We start from the raw sequence: 20,918 nt of genomic DNA, 5'->3' as shown, positions 1-20,918 counted from the left end.
ACTGTTTGTCCACCAGAAAGTTTAAGATGATCTACTCAGGTTTAAATCCTTGTTACTTAGATGAAAGGGCATTAGCCAATTCTAGACTGTGCTCTCCAAGCCTCATCCACCGCGAAAGGTTAGTCAGTCAGCCCCTGATAACCGTATTGATATATGCGCCATGTAAAGTTCAGCCCCACATACATATAACATTCGAACGAACTGTCATTCCCGTTGTGGCTCATGTATTGATTATAGGCATTATGACTTGCTGAATAAAAATGATTTTATCATGAAATGTATGACACAGTATGTTCTCTGTGTGATTCTCTGCCTCTTTTTGAAAGAGATGGATTCAGATACATTTGTATAGGTCTTAAAATGAACAATAATTTTGATGCAAATCAAGATTTCAGGTATAACTCCCTGTAAAGTTGATTTGAATAATTTCGAGGGAAAAATTGTTCCGGAGCCGGGTATCGAACCCGGGACTTTTGGTTTAACGTACCAACGCTCTACCACTGAGCTACTCGGGAACTCTAACCGACACCGATCCAATTTTTCCCTCTATATCCACAGACCTCAAAGTGGGCTGACAACCGTCAAGCAACCAACTTCGAGTGCACACTAACTCCGTGTGACTTAAATTGTGGTTTTCTGTTATACCTGAAATCTTGATTTGCATAATACATGTCACTGTTCGTTAACAGAAAACCACAATTTAAGTCACACGGAGTTAGTGTGCACTCGAAGTTGGTTGCTTGGATATAGAGGGAAAAATTGGATCGGTGTCGGTTAGAGTTCGCGAGTAGCTCAGTGGTAGAGCGTTGGTACGTTAAACCAAAGGTCCCGGGTTCGATACCCGGCTCCGGAACAATTTTTCCCTCGAAATTATTCAATAATTTTGATGTCCTGTCTTCCAAAACAGCAGACTTCTGTCCTGAAGATTTAGTGACAATTTATAATCGACGTAAGTGCATTTTCTTCGAATTCCTGCATTTTCTTCTGATAATCTGTCTGTAAAATTTCTCCCTTATTCTTTTTATCATTTATGCCGCCGAAGTTAACGCTGAAGATATAGCCACATGCCTCGTTCTAGGGTTAACTAGCGCGACTCGTGCTTGATGTTACGCTTGGTCTTTGTTTCTAATCACTCATTGTCTGATTATCTGATTAGATATTTTCTGAGATTTTTCCTAACTGTGAGACAGGTAGCAGGTAAGCTTATGAACAGTCTTCGGACTTATCTCGGTAATATACCATGTCGCTGTTAATTCCATCGGCACTAGAGTGCTTCGCAATGAATGTCATTGAAAAATTTAAATATTATTACTTATTTTAGTTGGTTATTTAATGACCCTGTATCAGCTACTAAGCTATTTAGCGTCGATGAGATTGGTGATAGAGAGATGATATTTGGGGAGATGAGGCCGAGGATTCGCCATAGATTACCTTGCATTCACATTACGGTTGGGGAAAACCTCGGAAAAAACCCAACCATGTAATCAGCGCAAGCGGGGATCGAACCCGCGCCCGAACGCAACTTCAGACCGGCAGGCAAGCGCCTTAACCGACTGAGCCACGCAGGTGCCTCAAATTTAAATATTAAACAAACTGTCATTAAATAAGGAAATATTCTTTCAATTATTTGTTCGAGCAATGAGATTTTTAGTTGGTTATTTAACGGCGCTGTATCAACTACCCGGTTATTTAGCGTCAGTGAGATGGTGATAGCGAGATGGTGTTTGGGGAGATGAGGCCGAGAATTCGCCGTAGATTACCTGGCATTCGCCTTACGGCTGGGAAAAACCTTTGAATACATCCAACCAGGTAATCAGACCAAGAGGGAATCGAACACACGTCCGAGTGAAACTCCGGATCTGCAGGCAAACGCCTCAGCCGACTGAGCTACGCCGATGGCTAGCAGTGAGATAATTGTGTACTAAATATGGCTGGTAGCTACAAAGAAATTAGGAAATGATCTCAAGTTAGAAAATTTTGTATACTTTCGAAAGATCCAAAAACTACTCCGGTGTCCACAGAACCTCCTTTCATAGACTGGTCTTCTTTCTATAACGCAGCGGTAGGTGTAAAATGTTGACCACTTCCCTCTTTCCAGTGTTATGATCATGGAAACACAGAATTTCACTTTCCTTTGTCCTTTTGTCTTTGATTATTTATGTTGTATATACGTGACACATTTGCTTTTCATCGAATATTAACTTCGGATTGAAATTAATTTATTACCTTTGCGACTTCGAGTTGCTTTCATCTCTTTGATTGTAGTACTTGAACTGGTATGATTAATCTTTCCTGACATGGAGTAGATATTCTATGACCTATATTGTCAATCAAGTCTGTGTGCCGAATCGTCACATATTTCGTGTTCCAAATACAATGAACTGTCTGCAGCTTTTGAAATCAATGAATATTGTTCCGGATTTCCAGAGAATCGTGGGCTCGTTTATGAGTTTCAAAGAATACCGAGCAACTGTCGAGCGATTGTGTTGGAAACAGCGCTCCCACCGTCTCCGTTAGAGTGAATGGTTGATCGATTACACTGACTTGGGAATTCGTTTTTTGCATCAAGGTCCGAGAATGACGAAACTGTCCCTCGGGTGCCTGGAAGCGCTTCCGACGCACTGAAGCATTTGCTGCGTCTTATTTTCTTTGAAATGTCAGGAAGAAACCTGGAAGCGGAACAACCTTCCCTTATTAAGCCTTTTCTCAATTACGTTTCAACTAAACTTTTGATTTGTCGTTAGTAAACGGGTGCAGTATCGGCTTCGTATGCCCGAGATCCGGGTTCAAATCTTGGCCGTTCAGATGAAATTTCTAATGGAGAAGTGACGTTGGCAGATTCTCTCTAATACTCCAATATCCCTTCAACAATTTCACCAATTCCCATCATTTGCAATCAACTTTAAAACAAAGGATAAGAAGAGTCGTACTAGCGCTCTAATGTGCTTACCAGACAGTGGATTTTCGGTCCCGATGCTGAATGTCAGGTGTACACTTAACGGCAAAAAGAATGGGCCGACTCTTGGTCGATAGAAATGCTAAGTTCTGTCGCGCGGTTCACTCGTGTAAACGTAACGCACTGCAAGGCATTGCTGGGTGTCTCTTCATTGAAAGTCGTCAGTCTGTTATGTAGTCAACCTTACGATCTGTGTGTGGCCCAGTGGTAAGAAGTTATGTCTCTGGAACTTGGAAATTGTCGGCGGCCCATTCTTTTTGCCGTTAAGTGTACGTCAGTTGCAGGGAGGTCATTGAATCATTGCTACACTCACTCCATACGCCAAGGGACATGATGTGACGTCTTGTCCGTTCATTAATAGCTGAGGAAATGAGAAAATCTGGTTCAAAATCGTTTTAGAACTAAATTTCCATGTATTAGGCGACATTTGAATCTAGTTCCCAGAGTAGTAGTCGAAGGATTAGGAATTTCACAGCTATTCAGAACTACCAATAATTACTAGTTAATATTCTTATTATACTATTCTAATATGGCAGATAAGTGCAATGGATTTAAGATAACTACGTTCAGGTCATGCCGTATCTCTATGCGATGATTTGGAAAATTAATACGAGTTTCAACTTATGTGCTGAGGCAGATGGAAACCACAAGATAATAATATAGATTTGGGGACCAACTAGACCTTATTTACTTACAAATGACTTTTAGAGAACTCGGAGGTTCATTGCCGCCCTCACATAAGCCCGCCATCGGTCCCTATCCTGAGCAAGATTGATCCAGTCCCTACCATCATATCCCACCTCCCTCAAATCCATCTTAATATTATTCTTCCATCTACGTCTCGGCCTGCCCATAGATATTTTTTTCCTCCGGTCACCCAACTAACACTATATGCATTTATGGATTCGCTCATACGTGGTACATGCCCTGACCATCCCAAACGTCTGAATTTAATGTTCCTAATTATGTCAAGTGAAGAATACAATGCGTGCAGTTCTGCGTTGTGTAACTTTCTCCATTCGCCTAGAACTTCATCCTTCTTAACCCCAAATATTTTTCTAAGTACAGTAGAACCCCGATTATCCCTCACCCTATTAACCGATTGGTGGATTATCCGACTGTCTTTATCTCGCTCTTTTTTTGCCATAAAAACATATGAAGTACTTACTGTACGTTATATTAGTATGTATTTTTTTCTAGGAGGTGTTATTACAAGCGTTTACGCTTACACAGTTTGGTTTAGACCTACTGTTCGAATTGCTGCATTGTACAACTTCTATATAAAATATATTCCGCAAGTGTCAAAGGAAAATGTGTTGTGCTAAGTATCGAAAAAAGTGTAATAATTGAGTGGTTTGGGGGAAAAAGAAACTGTGGCTCATCTCGCATCAGAACACGAAACTGATGTTACAACTGTGCGCAATTTAACAAAAATAAAGGATAAAGTGTATAGAGTATGTAAATCTAAGACATGAGACCTCTACTATTTCTATCTTTCCGCTGACAGCCATTACCAGAAGTTTCTTTGCCCTTTAAAAACACGTCGTTGACAACCGAACTTAAATTAGTGAAGTTCTGATTCATTACCTAGCCTGTTAAACACAAGACCACTGAGGAAATTACGAATCACTTAATTTACGAAAATATTTTATGGTACGGATTATCCGATTTTTTTAACCGTTCAGTCCACCCCCATCATTACCACGGATAATAGAGGTTCTACTGTACTTTATTTTCAAAAACCCTTAGCCTCTGTTCCTCTCTCAAAGTGAGAGTCCTAGTTTCACAACCATAGAGAAGAACCGGTAATATAACTGTTTTATAAATTCTAACTTTCAGATTTTTTTGACAGCAGACTAGATGACAAAAAGTTCTCAACCGAATAATAACACGCATTTCTCATATTTATTCTGCGTTTAATTTCCTCCCAAGTGTCATTTATATTTTTTAGTGTTGCTCCAAGATATTTGAATTTTTCCACCTTTTCAAAGGATAAATTTCCAATTTTTATATTTCCATTTCGTACTATGTTCTGGTCACGAGACATAATCATATACTTCGTCTTTTCGGTATTTACTTCTAAACCTAACTTTTGTCAAGCATAATCTTCGTAGGAAGTATGGAATGAGAAACGTCATAGGGAACCCATTCACCTTCTTAAACGAGTCTCGTAACCCTAATTATTATTTCTTTTAATTAAAAAAATATTTTAAGAAAGTTGCATTACAGTGAAGTCAGTATGAACCCATACGCTTGTCGAAATTACTATTCAAGGGGTAGCATTTTAATTGAAGGGTTCAGAGCCGTAGTGGTCCAAGCGCCATTTATTAAAAACTGAGAAAGCAAGTGTTAAAGGTAAGTGAATACCATAATTTAATGAAGATTGACATATAATTAGTTTTAATGTGCACACTTTATATTATTTGCTATATGTTTCATTGAATTATGATAAGCACTTAATTTTAATCCTTGTTTTCTTCGTTTTTAATGTACTGTATGACGCTTGGCCCACTACAGCTCTGATCCCTTCAATTGTATTACCAAAAGTCTGAACTCCGTTCCGAAAATCTGCTCTTGCGGTATTGTCTTCATCTTCATGAAAATGTTATCGACAGTATTAGTTTCCCTTCAAGCTTTTCATACTCACAAAGGATGATGAATGGGCCGGAAACTGTGAAGCAGACATGTGGCTGTGTTACAACAAGCGTCACCTCCAATTGCCTCAATTAGGTTGAGGGCCTTCAACCTTGTCATCTCGTTACGCGGCCACTAATGTCTTCATGCTTAAGATTTGAACGTTCCGCAAAGGTCATCCCCTTTATTGCTTCTTCCTTTCTCCGCTGCTTTCATAACTCCTTATCAATTGCAGCGAGTGTAGAACGCTATCGAGATGTCAGTTATGTGAGGAATTAATTGAGATACAGGTCTATTTTTTGTTGCCGAACTTGAACATTACTATTTTGATGACATTTTGTAAATCGATGGAAGGAGAATGGAATGAAATAAAATCTGTAGTAATAGAATGCGCATAAATAGAACTGAGTGTAATTGAAAAAATTGATCAGAATTCAAATTGTTAAATAGGATAGTTTGGAAACCAATGCACTAAAATTCATTGCAATTTATTACAGTAAATGAAATGACTTCGAAATGATAGGAATTTGCAGTTAAATGAAGTGAAATAAACTGAGTTGGAATGAAATTACTTAAATTCAGTGGCCTAATTAGAAAGCTTTGGATTGAAAAGAAACTAAACACAAGATATTATTGGAATTGTATTGAAACAAATGGAAGTTTTAGAATATTAATTAAATAGCATGGATTTTAATATAATGACGTAAATTAATTGCCATATAATTAATTGCAGAGGAAACGTAAATGGAAAGGTCTGTAATGAATTGGAATATAGTAGAATAAATTGGATTTGCATTAAGAAATGTTATACTTTTGAGTGGAATTGAATGAAATTACACACAATGAATTGGAATGCAATAACCTAAATCTAACTTAAATGTTATTTCTAATGTAATAACCATTAACGGTACTGATAAATGGCTGTCAGAGATTGTCTTTCCAAACTAATGCGTGAATAGGTTGTGGAGAAACTGCAACGCGACAACTCGCTTCTTGGCCGAGTTCCTTAAGCCTTGGTTTTTCTGAACCGACGCATGCGACGTGCGAGGTGCGAGGCACGCCTCGCACAAATCCGGACTACACGAGAGATAGTAAGTGGTTTCTATACCTGCGAGATGCGAGGCCTGCGCACCTCGCAACTGTAGAAATCACTCACTATTTCTCGTGTAGTCCAGATTTGTGCGACGCGAGCCTCGCATCTCGCATGCGTCGGTTCAGAAAAACCAAGGCTTTACAGTCTCTGGTTACTCAGGCAACGTGTTATAACTGAGAGCCAGTGCATCATTGACGCAGCGCAGTATTAGTAATTCTATGTACCACGAACTATTAATGCAAAATATTACTAAATAATAGCACATAAACGTCATTTATTCACCAAAATTAAGAAGAGAAATGCTGAAACTGACTACCAAGTCTACTGCTGCGAAATAACGGTTAGTACGTCTGAGCGTGACACGAGCGGACCTGGGTTAAATCCTAGTTTGAAAAAGTATTTGGTTTGGTTTTTTCCGAGGTTTTCCACCCAATCAATTCAAGCAGAATTGCGAGCTAACTTTTGACGTTGCACCTGATACTCATTTCGCCTTCATTAATTTCAACTTCATTTATCATCTTTCATTAGTTTCAGATCGACCGGACTTGTAGCAGATGTAGCTAGTATCGTGATTTGTATACAGTTGGCGTTTATCTGATGGATCTTTGTAAATCCCAGGGGCTCAACGGGGATTTCAAAGCGGAATCTGGTTAGACTTGGTGATGTGAAGGTGAATAGATAGATGCCACCAAATAATGATTCACGATACCTACAGTAATGCCATTTCAGGTCAATATAGGATGCAGCAGGGATGTAGTACTTTGACTTACATACAGATGGCATCGATCTGAGGAAGCTACTGTGGTCCCAAGGGAGTGGAGAGCTCAGCTCAGTCGGACCAATGTACAGTAGCTGAGTCGATAGATGGCATGAAACGGTGAATCACGATCTTACAGAAATGCGGTCCTAAGAACTTCAATAATCATGCCATGAAAAGGAGGTCGGCACAAGAAGCTGTAGTCCAAAAGAGGCGGAGAGCTCAGCTCAGTCGGACCAGGTACAGTAGCTGAATCGATATATGGCATCAAACAGTTAATCGCGATCTTACAGGATTGCGGCCCTCAGAACTTCAATAATCATGTCATAAAAAGTAGGTTCGCAGAAGGACCTTCATGTTGTGGTGCAAGCTCTCGGGCCCTCCTCAATAAGAAAAAAGAACTGACTACCGATTTTTTTTAAATATTTGTCCCAGATATGACACATCACTAGCTATAGTTCCCATTGGGAAATGAGGGTGATGATTTCCCAGATTTCATTTTTAAAATTTCCAGGACATTTGGGATACTTTTATACCTTGTATATTTCAAAGTTCCCCAGAGATAAAAGTCGTAAGGAAAATAGTTAATGTGCACAAAATTTATATAGAACTGAAAAATAGACTCTGGGAAAATATCGTCTAATTTGAACCGCAGGAAGTGTCACGTCTCTTGTTAGACAAATACGCACGACAAGTTTGAAGAAAAAGTAAGAGTTTCGAATAGATCTCCCTTCTTAATTTAGTTGCTTATATTTATGTTGTTTTACGCTGCATCACCGATATCAAGCCTCTGGGTTGCCACGTTGCTTTTTCTGTACAATCTGCGCACTCAGGAAAGTTACGCATGGCAGTAAGGTTTGAAATAGGGTGTACTATATGTATATTAAGCAAAAATAATATCTGGAAAAGTTCTGTTTTCACATGTACAGGAGTGGGGAAAAAACCCAACCGACCCTTGTAGCTGATTTCAGAGCCTTGTTCATTCCAGAGCCACGATAGACTGGTAACTAAGACTTTCGTGGTTCGAATCCTGCATGGGAAGGAAACTTTTTTATTCAAATTTATTCCCAATACTTTTAGATTGCTGCGATATTTTACTACTTAATTAACTTATAATTCCCAGAACATGAATTTTATCAGCTTATTTTCTAATGGCTTTCGAAATGGGCTACGTCAGCAGTCGAAACTACAACAATTTCAATAGATTACTCGCAATCTTGTGAATGCGGGCGTGGCATGCGCAGCGGCTCATTTCGGGGACTTTGATTATTCCGTCGGTCCGGTTTTTTGCCACTACTGTACACTAACGACAATGGAAAGCAGAATAACGAAGTGCTAAAGACAACGGAAATATTAATATTAATGTCATGGTTCTGTTGCAACTAATAAGATGAGCTATGTAATGAAACACAAATGTGACTAAATGTCAAGTTGGTAGCCCAGTTAGCAGTGAACTCAAGATGAGTGCAGGCTCGGGTTCAAATCCCGATGATAGTGGAGTCATATTTGTTTGGCCTGTTCTATATTATAAGATTACCAGTGTCTCCATGATTTGAAATTTAACCTTTATATATGTCCTCTTCGTACCGAGGTCTAGAATTCACATGAGAGTTCTACCTTCTTATTTACTGCCCCCCTCCAAGTTGACGGTCATATGAATGCCTTACCTTCACTTTAAACTAATCCACTGTCACTTTTATCCACATTCTCTCTACCCGTAAAATCAATAATCTGATTTACTTACCTGTGCAAAGAAGCCGGATGTGGATATTTTAACAAAGGCAGTAGGGAACAAACGACGTTCCGCTTTGTTGTAATATGAAGGTAATCATGTTACACGCGTTGCTGTAATGTCAGAGAAGTTGCCTAGTATCACGGCGATTTTCAATTTTGTGTTATAAATTTTTATTGTTAACAATAAAGAGTTCCCTTATCATGTGTGCGGTTTCGTTATGTCAGTGGTGCCACCGTGAGCATGTTACAATTGCTCTTCTTTTGCATTACATAATGCGTAATTATGGATGCAAATTACAGTCGTTGAATTTTACGTATATATTCAGATAATTCTATGGAAAGATAAATCCACATCTCTTTCATTTAATTATGATACTATTATTATAGAGGTCACCTCATATCAAATTACTTTGAAATTGCGGGTTATTTGAAAGGAATGCGGAGTTCAGATATGATGCATACCCAGTGTTAATGCAAGTCTGTATATTTGTGTATTACGCATAATCAGAATTAATTCCATTACAATAGAATAATTCTATACAGGGTGATTCACGAGGATCTACCGTCCTTTACGGAGCTTATTTCCGAAGACATTCTGAGCAAAAAAATGTCATATAAACATGGGTCCTATTCTCAGTATTTACAGAGTTACGTTTCGTAACTGCAAATAATTAAGTCGGTGGAAGTGGTGTGATTTGTAATAATATTTGTGATAAGTAGGTAAGAATAATGTAATTTTCTAGTTAAAAATAGAAAAAGATGTCTGTACGAAGCATATTTTTAGATTCATAATACTTGCCAATTAAAGAAATGATACTTCTGAATGGTTCATTCTCTATTTGTATTATTCTTTTTCCTTCAAACTAAAAAAATAGGTATTTTATAAACAACTTTAAATTAGTGTAACTCTGAAAATATTCAGAATAGGAACTATGTATATATGACAATTTTTCTTCTCAAAATGTCTTCAGAAATAAGCTCCGTAAAGAACGGTAAATCATCGTGAATCACCCTGTATAACAACCCTGAGCCGTTGTGCGCATATTTAATTTGTCTTCCAATGCTCCAGGTTACCAGACGCTCTTACTTCTCTCGAGGATACGTAAATATTTTTTTCCTTTTGTTTCGAATTAATATTGTTCAACAGCCTCAGATGCATTCGTGAATCCGATGCTGAAATAAGGTCCATCCTGCCTTAGCACTGAGAGAGCCATTTCCTATTCCCAGACAAAAACCTAACAATTTCCTTAGGTAGTTGACCGGTCATCATTCTCGCAATTAGATGCGAGGTTTGCAGATCAAACTCGGCCAAGGGTGACGGATTCCAATTGAGATACAAGTAAATTTTTTTGTGTCCGTTTACGCGCATATTATAGTAATCATGGCGAGAGAAATTTTATAACCTACTATAAGAATATTGGCAAGCTTCTTTTGCAAGGGAAATGTATCAGGGAGTCCGAAATTTAATGTTATAGAAATTCAACTTTTAAGGAGGCATGCTGAATAAACTTTTGTGGATTACAAAAGGAATAATGAAATATTAGATGAATTAAAAATAATACCTATTGCCCAATGTTTACAAAAGTACAAGGAACAATGGCTTCAGTATGTAAAGAGATTGGAACGTTCCAGAATACTTACATACATACCACGAGGAAAATGAGCCATTGGAAGAAGTCACAAACGATCGTTGGAGTTCGTAACGGGTCATAGGGTCAATTACATGAAAGGAAGATAATGATCATATGAATTAAATCAGAAGATGCAAAAATGTTACATTTGACAAAAAACAAATTTTACAGGAGAGGATAAATACTTTCTAATTCCTACAAATCGTGTTATAAATTAAGTTACATGTGTCAGTGTATATATTTTGATTCACATGACTTTCTTCCTATGTTTTTAGGGCTTTTGTTCTTCTTGCCTCACCTTCGCTTATGTCAGAATATTGTTCTCTTCCTTTTGATGTTACAGGTCATAAAGCTCACAATGAAGTCCATATCCAACAAGACAATATTTCACCAATTTCTTTATATTATAAACTTTTCTCATGAAATTTAATATTTCCATTGAATGTGCGTACAGTTGTAAGTCTAATGACTTGAGGATTTGACTTAAATAGCATATGTATGCTTTTCGAGTCTATCAGTAAAAAGCCTTGCTGTTACCTCTCCCTTCACATTCTTGTCAAAAATATATGTTTAAATTCACTAATTTGTAAAGATACTCTTTCGCTTTTTGGAATGTCTTCCAGAGGATTCATCTGAAAGACAGTTCCTTCGGTAGTATGTTTCCCACGAAGACTTAAAGTTACGGGTTATTTCAGAGTTCAGGTTTGTTACAGCAAATCTGCCAGAAGTTGATGAGTTTAGCATTAGTTCTGCATACTGTTCACCGGTATTTATGATGAACTTGCCATACAAGTAGTCTTATTTGGCAAAAATCCATATTTTAGGGCAAGAACAAATGCTCACGAATGGGGGAAATACTATGTGATGGTTTTGAATATACAATGTGATTCATGAGGAAAGGTAAAAAAAAATTTAGGATGTGAATTCTGAAGTCATTCTGAGTCAAAAAGTTCATATGAATATAGATCTGTTTTCGAACGGTTACGAAGATATGACTCTTTGATTTCACAAAAACTTCTAAGATTCCATTGTACTAACTCGCAATTAGAGACAGATAGCGGACAAATTTAAAGTTTATACTCATGTATGCATACATACCTAATATTCTAGACGTCGGGGTCGATGTTTTCTCACATTTTCAAAGGTACCTCCTTCTGCTTCAATGCACTGTTGCGCTGGGGCGTGAATCGCGCTCATCGCGCGTGAGAGTTGCACGTAACTGTTCTCTATGCCGCGTCCAAAATGCGGTCGATTAGCACCTCTCTCCTTTCTCCCTTCCTTTGCTATACCAAGTCTTTCATCCAACTCTATAGACAGTAAGTACTCTTCGATATGGTACCCTTCTGTTCGGAAAGCGTCGTTCATTTTCAGCGACGGCACGCAAGGAACTTCCATCACACAAACCATAAACATACACAATATCGGCGTATTCTGTAGTCGAAAATTTATAAGGCATCTTGAAAAACACAACTTAACACTTCCGATAACTGTACCTGTATAACTACTGTACTGTAGGTAGCTGACTGGACTGCTATGAATTGATGATAGTGTAGGCTATTTGTGTTATCTGCAGGTTCTGTGTCATTACATCAGACAAGGGTAGGCGATTGGACATTTGTAATACCCCACCACCCGGTTTCTTCCTCTTACCTCCATCGTTCACAATGCAGATTCCAATGTTACGTCATTCATTGCGACCTTGACCTTCTCTCACGCCTCGTCTCACGTAAGCAGCATATGGTAACGTCTGATTCACATTGGGGGAGAGACTTTTTACCAAAAAAAAATGCATCTAGCTCCGCCATCGTTCGAAAACGGACCTATGTTCATATGAACTTTTTCACTCAAAATGGCCTAAGATAATCGTATCCCAAATTTTTTACCTTTCCTCGTGAATCACCCTGTATACAACATAACATATAAACCAGACTGTTAACACCAGCTAATCACAAGGTACCAAAATTATTCATTAGGTGATATATGCTGCACATGTTCCGTTTATGCATCTTGCCAAGAAATCCCGACTGCTGTTTCGTTCACATGCTGTGCCAATACATGTCACTTTTTGCATAGTATTGTGTGTCTATTTCTGTAGAACTTAAATTCAGTACAAAGTGACAATGGCAAGAAAGTTACATGTCACCTTATTACATCATCCGATTCAATTATTATTATTTATTATTTTGTCTGTTATTAACAGGCTTCGAGACTTTGGACCCGATACAATAAGTTTACTGTGCTTGTATTATAGGTTGTTGACTCGCTGCAGGTACTGAAAGGTAGAGATGTGTTGAGGTAACAACGTTGCTATTTAGAATAGAGTACGGTAGTATGGGGAAACGCACACATATGGACATTCTGAAAGTAAATATACATTACACTATGACAATGTCAAAATAATATGAAAAGCATTTATTCTCCTGTCTTTTATAAGCATTTGTGTTTAATTATACACAGTGTTAATGGTGGAAATAAATATGTAGGGCCTAGCCATTTTTTTCAGTAGGTTATTTTAGGACGCTGTATCAACATCTTAGGTTATTTAGCGTCTGAATGAGATGAAGGTGATAATGCCGGTGAAATGAGTCCGGGGTCCAACACCGAAAGTTACCCAGCATTTGCTCATATTGGGTTGAGGAAAACCCCGGAAAAAACCTCAACCAGGTAACTTGCCCCGACCGGGAATTGAACCCGGGCCACCTGGTTTCGCAGCCAGACGCTCTGACCGTTACTCCACAGGTGTGGACTGTAGCACTTTTAATTTCTTCATTTATCCTATTGGTCGTCATTAGGAAGTGCAGTTACAGTACAGAATTGCAATGTACCTACTACAAGATACATTTTCAGTGTCTCAAACGTAAATCTTTTTCATTTGTCTATCAAACACAGTTCGTACTGTGAAAACATGCGCTCTACGTCGCATGACTTTATAGGAGCAAAACGAAAAAACCTAACATCATTGCAATCTCAAAGAGACAGTCCTTCATTCTCGGGTGACTCTATGTCCACTAATTTGCTGTTTATATTACACAATGCTCAATTTTTACATAAAATTGATTTCCACTTCTGTTTTACACGTTCAGTAACCGGTGTACTTGTGTCTCATTAATTCTCTGCGTCATTTCCTCAACTAATTTGAGGGCTTCCGGCATCTCTTGCTCTGACTTTTCTAACCGTGTAATAGTTTCAGACACAGTTTGAAAATAGGTTTGTATGAAAACCAAATTATTCATCAGAACCTTCAAATCCAGAGCGTAGCGTTTTCCTTTGCGTATTTGTTGTCATTCATTCTACAGTACCCCAACCCACTGTACGGTTTACCACTATACTCAGTACGCCGTTATGCGGTTTTCCCACTGAACTCCTCTATCGGGTCCGAAGTCTCGAAGCCTGGTTATTAATATTGTTCTGAACATCATTTAATTGCTTCTCATCACAGTGACTCTTCTTTTGATTAAGTCCATTGTGTGAATATTTCCAGACAAAGATTTCGGGAAGAGCCACGATAGTTACTCGACATATGACTCATTGGCTGGGAGAACTTTGCAAAAATTGAACTGTTGACCTAATAAGTATATCTTGCTTTTATGTAGGCCTACGTGTATATTATGGAATTCTATTGCGTTACAAGCAACACCCTTGCCTTCCACAACTTCTGAAATGGTGTTAAATTTAAATGATTTTAATTCTTTTTCAGTCTTTAAGCGTTTTGTTACTTGAATTAGACATCAATAAGTGGTGATTCTGTTTAGTTTCGTGCTCATTGTCAACACGACTCAATATGATCTCTTAAGATATCAGAAGAGAAGGAACGAGACAGGAAAAGTTAATTAGGCGCATGCATATTTCTCTGTTAATAGTTAATTAATCTAATGCAGATCTTCTGAATTTGTAACCTGACACTCTACCGCTGGTGTCACAGCTGAGGATTGATTTTATTTTAATTATAGAGGAAACTTTACAAAACCTGACTGAAGATAAATTTCTTATGACAGATGTTTTACTATCTTTAATATATTGAGTGCCAGATTCAATATCACTGGGAACAAAACGTGACTCTAATGGAGCAATTACATAGGTCGAGGTTATCCTTTAAGTTTAACTGCGATGAATCACTGCATGTGGGTGGTTTTCTCACTGTAAGCGATCTCAAGTGGACGCTATTATCAAGTCATGGTGATACATAGAGAAAGACCCTCTGGTTGGAGATCGTTCTGGCGTAACATGTCCATGTACCAGCTTGCTGAATACTAATTTGACGTGGTCTTCCTCGGTCCCCTGACTGCTTTGTTATACAATGGCCTAGTCGAACTCCCATGCTTGTAGTTTGCGAAATCAATCATTCGATACCAAAGAAAGTGCGTCTTCATTGTGGATATTCGTTTCCGTTTATTAAACTAAAAATATGAAGACTGCTCCTACAAAGAAAGACTGAGCGTTGCTGCGGTTCTAAAGAGAAACAGTCACACCTTGCGTTGTATAATACATTGCATACATTTTATCTTTACATGCTCGCGGAAGTAGAGTAGAAGCGGCAGTGCACGGCGTAGTAGCCCACATGCGAATGTGGGAAGATAAAATATATGCACTATGTGGAATAATTCTTCCCGTATATTCAGCAGGGTAGTTGGATTGTTGATTCCAAGCTTTCGATGACTAGCTCAACCATCTTCTTCAGCGATGGAAGTGTCTACACCGGTATATAAACGTTCAGTTGGCCTTCCCGCTGCGGACCAATCAAGAGCTACTACGTAGTCCCGGTTGCCTGTCGTGTTCTGGTCTCAAGTCCTACATATGCATTATAGATAAACAGAAATATCAAAAGAATGAATAACCATCATAGCCTTGTTTGTAAATTTTACCACTTTTACTATTCATTGATCGGAGGCAAGTTGCTAAAATTTGTAGTAAGATATTCGAATGCAGAGTGTTTTACGCAGTATTCCTCTTCGCACAGTTGCGAAATACAACTCTAAGTAAAGGGATGCCTCAATGTTGGCAGAATGTTAAGTGAAATACGGTGAATATGATTTATTCTCCAGTATAAGTTTAAATTCTCTCCAGTAATGTTAACAAGAAGCCACAATTTAAGTCACACAGTATTTGTGTACACTCAAAGTTGGGTTCTGGCGTCTTGTCAGCCCATTTGAGTTGTGTGACGGTGTCGTGTATGGTTCCTGGAGTAGCTCAGTCGGGATAGCATTCGTGCGCTAAGCAAAGGGTCCCGGGATCGATACCCGATCCAGGAACAATTTTTCCTTAAAATTGTTCAAACCTGCTTTACAGGGAGCTACTACCTGAAAGCCAGATTTACATAAATGCTAGGGTAGTGATAAAATGAAACAAATGCTAAGGACGCGAGAAAATTGTGTGATAAGCAGCCATGATTGGTTGAAAGACGTCCTTTCGTACCGTCAAAAGTAGTATGACGTAGTAAAAGTGCAATTGTCAGCATAAATGTGAAGTTGTTGCCATTTAGATACGCATTATTTATTAAAATATTCAAAATAATGGGCTTCGTCAATTTTGGGCTCAGTGACTTCTGCCTGAACGACGACGTTATTCTTTATTTTCATCATGGTTCTTACGGAAAAACGTTCAGAATTCTCTGGCTAGAATTCTTAACGGCATTCGGTCTCGCGGGCAGAAGCCATACGGCAAAGTGCGCGATGCTCCATTTAAAATTGTGCAAATAATAAAAATCCGAACGTGCGAACGAATCCTCTCCGGTAATTGAACGCCTAATTTAATAGTGTGCTTTTGCAATTATTTGAAATTTATGTGCTTTGCTTTTGAAAATATCGGATGTTTTGAAGCTTGCTTACACTTATTTCATTGCTGATTAATACAGAATCCCAGGAAGTTTCGACGGTTGGCTTCACTTCGGTCTTCTGGGATAGAGCAAATCTCCAAAAGGTTTCGAAATCCTCTATTCAACATCAGCTATTAAGAGAGTAGCAGGGGATTTGTGGAAATTCCCATGGTTTCGTGTAACGTCTATATAGTTATTAGGGTAATGGAATTAGGATAGATAAACACAATTTGCTGTAAGATAGAAGTGTGTGTAAAGAACGGAATGCAATAAGCTATGAATGTCACTAAATCTAATATATTAATGATAAAAGTATAACTGTAATGCACTAACGCAAAATTTACTATTAAGAGAACAAGAAAAGAACTGTTTTCAATCACAAACAAATAACAGTTTACTGGTGTACTATGTATAAGCACATGAGAATATACTGTAGGCCCTAAATATAGTTACTGTTTTTTATTCATCTGTACTGTATGTGTGTAATTCCAAGCTTGTGTTAGATTTCTAAAATTACGCATTTATTGTGCACAGATCTTTTTACCGTCCATGCCAAACACAACTGAATAACATTAATTTAAATATATTGCAACTCTGCTAAGAATTATAATAAACTCCCAGGTAGGTTACGTACAGCAAAAAAAACCGAACCGACCCTTGTAGCTGATTTCAGAGTCACAGATTCAAATGTTGCTAGTCACAAAGCACATCGATCTTGTATAATTAATTGTAACAATGAAATTTATTGCATTTGTTCGATTCTTACCGTATTTTGTTTCCTTCAGTGCCTCAAACTTACAGACGAAAAAACTTTGAGAGTTTTATTTTGATCCGGCATCAATATTATATTTCTACCTCTATTCGGCAAAGATAACTGCATATTTTTACATTAAATAGCAGTACATACCTCTGGCTTCACTATCCATATTAAAATTACCACATTTTGACTCAATACACAGCACAGGTTCTTTTGTATCAGCTACAAGTGTCGGTCCGGTTTTTTTTTTTGCCAATACTGTACATATGCGACTTCCCTTGAATACACGAATGGACTCGTTGATAACATCCGGATAAGATATAAGAATTTTCGTGTCAACGTCAGTGTAATTTTCGTCACACAAAATTATTTTATTTTTTATATTAGTATTCAGATATCTTCGAGCAACAGTAACAAATATAAATGACACTCGGCAGGAAATTAAACACATACTAAATATGGGAAATGCGTGTTATTATTCAGTTGAGAAGCTTTTGTCATCTAGTCTGGTGTTAAAAATCTGAAAGTTAGAATTTATAAAACGGTTATATTACCGGGAGTTCTGTACGGTTGTGAAACTTGGACTCTCACTTTGAGAGAAGAACAGAGATTAAGGGTGTTTGAGAATAAGGTTTTTAAGAAAATAGCTGAGGCTAAAAGAGATGAAGTTACAGGAGAATGGAGAAAGTTACACAGCGCAGAACTGCACTCATTGTATTCTTCCCCTGACATAATTAGGAATATTAAATCCAGACGTTTGAGATGGACAGGGCATGTAGCACGTATGGACGAATCCAGAAATGCACATAGAGTGTTATTGGGAGGCCGGAGGCTAAAAGACATTTGGGGAGGCCGAGACATAGATGGGAGGATAATATTAAAATGGATTTGAGGGAGGGGGATATGATGATGGAGACTGGATTAATATTGCACAGGATAGGGACGAATGGCGGGCTTATGTGAGGGCGGCAATGAACCTGCGGGTTTCTTAAAAGCATTTGTAAGGAAGTAAGTATTAGTATAGGTCGAATATTGACGTCACACACCAAATGTCACCGTCGTAGATCGGGCGATGATCGAGTTGTGGCACATTTGGTACTTATCCAAAGCTGCGGTTGGACGTGTATTCCAATCCCGTTTAAGCTAATTGCCTGGTTCCGTGTTATTTCGAGGTTTCCCCAACTGTAAGGTGAATATCAGGTATTCCCATAGTCAATCGTCGGATCCATCTTATCCTCAATTCCACCAACGATAAATAACCTAGTAGTTGATACATCGGCGTTAAACAACCAACTGAAGAAGTCCAAGCCTCACCTTTTCTGAATAATGTCATTTTTTATCCTCAACTGACAGCGATCTTTTTTCTTGTCGTCTTACTGATGTTAGAATTATTCACAATCTCCTGTTAATGACAGAGTCCTGAAACATGGTTATATTTCTGGCCTTCTTTATGGACGGTCTACTTTAGTTGATCGCTCAACGAAGCTAATCTCCATGAAATTACGTCACAATCAATTAGCAGCGATGATCGCCTAAGAGAGCAGTCTGCACCAACGTTCATTATTTCATTTTATTGTAATTTATAAAAGCTCTGACTGCGTTCGTTCAGCGACAGAGATGAAGTCCTTGAAATAATGAAAGTGTTTATGTAATGGTATGATTTATTAATTACGGCACATGGAAATTAGGTTTAGATTGAATATTGTGTCTGGACTTCGGTCCGGATATAAGAAATAACTTTCACTCCGGAATAAGTTGTCATTAACGAGTTAACTTTCCTTTTCAGGTCTGTTGTCGACGTAATTGGACGTGGCTATATAAATTGTTTAGGTAAGTGAACTCATAAATACTAACTTGCATGTTGTGATGGGAAGACGAAGTCGTACAACCAGACCGCAAGCACAACTGATATGTGGTACATATTCTGCCAGTAGTGAAATGTCCTTACTCAAAGCTAATGAGGAACTATGTAAGAAACGTATCGAGTAGACTCCATGCTCCAAAAGGTATTTTGTCCAGTTTCAAAGATATATTTTGTGACATAGGATTGTTCAGGTTTTTCTCAGTCACATGAAAAAGCGTAGGAATGACAATTTAAATTCCGTCACGACAACCTTCCAAAATTTACACCTTGGTTTGTAATTAATAATATTGTTTGTTAAAATCCTATAAGATAAGCTATTCAGGAGCATTAGTTTAAAGATAATTAGTTATTATTTTCAAAGAGGTTCTTAGTATCTTCACTGTTTTATCTGTTACTTTAGTTTCTAACAATTCTTTCAGTGTGGCGAAAAGATTTCCACTTGTACTGCCATTAGTGCCAAAGATATTCCGTTCTGTGGAACAAGTGTTGTCATGTAGTTCAAAGTGCAACCAACATCGAGTATTTTGTAACGCCAAGTATTTTGTAATAGCTCGGAACAACACTTATTTTGGAACGTAGTATTTCAAGATGTTCTTAATTTTAGAGCATTTTCAAGCCAGGAACTGTTCCAAAATAACTGTTACTTTGTTTTCCCCACATCTAGTACACTGACGTTCAAAGATACCTGACAATACTAATCGATAGTGATCGCTAATTTGTTGATGTAAGTGTGGCTTCTTTAGTTATTACTTCTATGAAGAGATGGCGAAAATAATAGTCAGTGTTGCCAATCGTACGTAAATATACCCGTATTATAGTAGTATTCGATATTTCATCCCCCTCTGCTGATTCTAAAACAACACTTGTTTTAGCTAGAAACAGCTGATATTGTCAATTATGAGAATAATTTATGCTTAATCTACATCATCATCTTCCCCGACGCTTTTTAACCGCCTCAATAATGGTGCCACTTATTGGGAATTAGCGGCACTGTTTCAAAGTTTGTCAATCTTTTATATCTTTGCTTCTGACTTATCCCGTGGTTAGAAAGTTGCTTACACGATCATAAAATCATAGGTCAAATATATTTGAAGTCAATGTACAAACATCACGAAGAAAATTATATGATATTTAAATTAAGTATCATTTTAAATTTCTGATTAAAAAAAGATCCATTAAGAGTTCACTAACATTATATTTTATATGCATCATTTCCGGATAAATTCACTCATGTAGGCTATTTGCTGAATATTTTAGTAGTTAAGGTGTTGTGGTCCACACACACACACACACATACACACACAAAATATGTAGTGAAATAAAAATCCATTAAGGTTTAACTAAAATTATATTTCGTATGCATCATTGCCGGAAAAAATGATTTGTAAACACCTACTGAATATGTACAGTAGTGGCAAAAACCGGACCGACGGAATAATCAAAGTCCCCGAATGCCACGCCCGCATTCACAAGATAGCGAGTAATCTATTAAAATTGTTGTAGTTTCGACTGCTGACGTACCTCATTTCGAAAGCCATTAGAAATTAAGTAATAAAATGTCGCTGCAATCGAAAAATATTGGGAATAAATTTGAATAAGCAACAAAAAAAAAAGTTTCATTCCCAGGCAGGATTCGAACCACGAAAGTCTTAGTTACCAGTCTATCGTGCTGTCACTGTG

The 20,918-nt window shown here is 37.9% G+C and overlaps 1 protein-coding gene across 6 annotated transcripts in view; it reads left to right on the top strand.

Moving 5' to 3' along the window:
• LOC138707810 (serine/threonine-protein kinase NIM1) overlaps positions 1-20,918 on the top strand; it is a 918,589-nt gene that overhangs the window by 434,955 nt on the left and 462,716 nt on the right. For all 6 annotated transcript variants that reach the window (XM_069837750.1, XM_069837753.1, XM_069837752.1 and 3 more), the window contains one exon: positions 19,161-19,204. The gene's annotated coding sequence lies outside the window, so the exon portion shown is untranslated. The remainder of the gene's footprint in view (positions 1-19,160; positions 19,205-20,918) is intronic.

The sequence above is a fragment of the Periplaneta americana genome, chromosome 10 (assembly GCF_040183065.1).
Source record: "Periplaneta americana isolate PAMFEO1 chromosome 10, P.americana_PAMFEO1_priV1, whole genome shotgun sequence".
NCBI classification, from domain to species: domain Eukaryota; kingdom Metazoa; phylum Arthropoda; class Insecta; order Blattodea; family Blattidae; genus Periplaneta; species Periplaneta americana.
The sequence above is the reverse complement of the archived record's forward strand: the minus strand, read 5'-3'. Positions and strand labels throughout refer to the sequence as shown.